Source organism: Neophocaena asiaeorientalis, unplaced genomic scaffold, assembly GCF_003031525.2.
Source record: "Neophocaena asiaeorientalis asiaeorientalis breed wild unplaced genomic scaffold, Neophocaena_asiaeorientalis_V1.1 scaffold740, whole genome shotgun sequence".
Classification (NCBI taxonomy): Eukaryota; Metazoa; Chordata; class Mammalia; order Artiodactyla; family Phocoenidae; genus Neophocaena; species Neophocaena asiaeorientalis.
Window position 1 is genome coordinate 305,020 of NW_020172184.1, and position 2,133 is coordinate 307,152.

Genomic DNA, 2,133 nt, shown 5'->3' on the forward strand with positions numbered 1-2,133 from the left:
GGGTAAACTAGAGCTCTACTGATTTTGCAGTAGCTTTCAGGGATCCTGGTGGTGGTGGTTAAAAGTCATTCTTTTGATAAAAAGTAATTACATTTGGTTACCTAAGAAGGATGATTTGTGGTCTAGAAAGAACCGTAGATCAGAGAAGTTAGGTTCAAATCCCTGCTCTGCATTTATTAAACATTCTGACCTTAGGGAAAGTATATAACATTCTGAACCCCAATTTGTACATTGATAAGATAAGGATAATAATATAGGCATCCATAGGGTTGCTGTGAAAAGCAGTTGAGAAAATATACATGTGGATTTTCTTTGTGAACTATAATGTACTATTCAAATGCTATTTGGGGATTTTGTTATTATTTGATGTTTTAGATAAGATGAAAGAATGTTCAGTAACAGCTACATTGCCAAGGAAACCATATAACTCCAGTCAGAGAGGTACTGCTGCAAAGATGACCAGCCAACATTCCATTGTGTTCTGACAAAGAAAAATTTGGAAATAAGTAATGACTCATTGTTACCAGGCTTACAAAAGGGAATGTTTCTGTAAGGCAGACATCTCTTTTTTAAATTCGCGGTTAGGGGCATTGCTTGAAATGGCTCTGTGGTGAGCTGATTGAATGTGGATTTCTGGGAGGATGACCCATTTTCCACTTAGGTATCACTTTCTGAAATATGACGGCTTTGTCTGAAAAGCTCTGAAGGAGTTTGGCTGTGATATATCTAACTTCCTTACATGTGTGAAAATCCACAACAGTCAAGTCCAAGTGCCAGTAGAAATGTATTTGTGTTGAATTTTTCCATTGTGCCGGACTGCCCAAATGCACCCTATTGGAAAACAAACTCACCATCTTCTATCCCAAACCAGCTCCTTTTCTTGGTTTTCTTATGACTGTATCCAGCAGTTTGCCAGGTGCATTTTGATTCTGTCTTTCTCTTCTTCCCTAGTCACCGAGTCTGGTGACTGTCATTTGACAATGTCTTGTATGTAGATTTCCTCCTTTCAGTAGTCACCACTTCATACCCTCATTGTCTATATGCCTCCAGCCCCTCTCACCTCAGTGCAGCCTGTCATCCCTCCAGATGAATCTGCCTAAACCACTAACGTGGATCACTTCATCTCCATGCTCAGAAGCTTTCATGGCACCCACTTATCAATCGAACAGACACTTATCAAGGCCACAATCTGTCCCAGACCTTCCTGTGGACTTGAGTCAGTCTTTTTCTCATGCTTTTGAGAATAAATCTTGCTCTTCCCACCCACTGTGGCTTTATTCAAAAATTCCCTTGCCTTTGGAAGCATCTTCCTTTCTCTTATCCCTCCCCAGCAATACCCCGTTCTTTCATGGTGCAGCTTGATAAACATGTCCTCATATGTGAGGCTTGGAGGCTTATATCTCAGGCTCAGATCATGGCTTTACCACTCCAGGATGAGTTCTCTCATGTGTTCTGTGACCTTGGGCATGTTATCTATCCTCTTAGGACCTCAGTTTCCTAACCTGGAAAATGGTGACAGCTCTGTGCTGTAGGTACTATTATTCCTGTGAGGAGGAAATAAGCTGTAATGCATGAAAGACTTACCACATGCCTGGCATATAGTAATCGCCCAACATAAGGTAGCTGTTTTCACTGTGATTACCTCTAACAGAGAAGAGGGAACCCCCCTCTGAATTTTTTTTTTTTTTTTTTTTTTGCGGTACCAGGACCTCTCACTGCTGTGGCCTCTCCCGCTGCGGAGCACAGGCTCCGGACGCGCAGGCTCAGCGGCCGTGGCTCACGGGTCCAGCCGCTCCGCGGCATGTGGGATCCTCCCGGAACGGGGCACAAACCCGTGTCCCCTGCATCGGCAGGCGGACTCTCAACCACTGCGCCACCAGGGAAGCCCACCCCTCTGAATTTTGAAAGAACTGTGTAGCACTCTCAGGGGATTTATCTCATACTGGTTTGTAAATATTTTTTCATGTGTTCCCTCCTTAAGGATTCCTTGGGGTTGGGCAACTATGTGGTATTTCTATGTGAAGTGCCTGCGTGGCAGGCATTCAGTAAATGTTTGCTGAAGGTGTGGGGTGGTCCTGGGAAACTGGCCAGGGTCCTGGGCAGTCTCCTTCCTCTCCCTTGTCTCAGGAATAA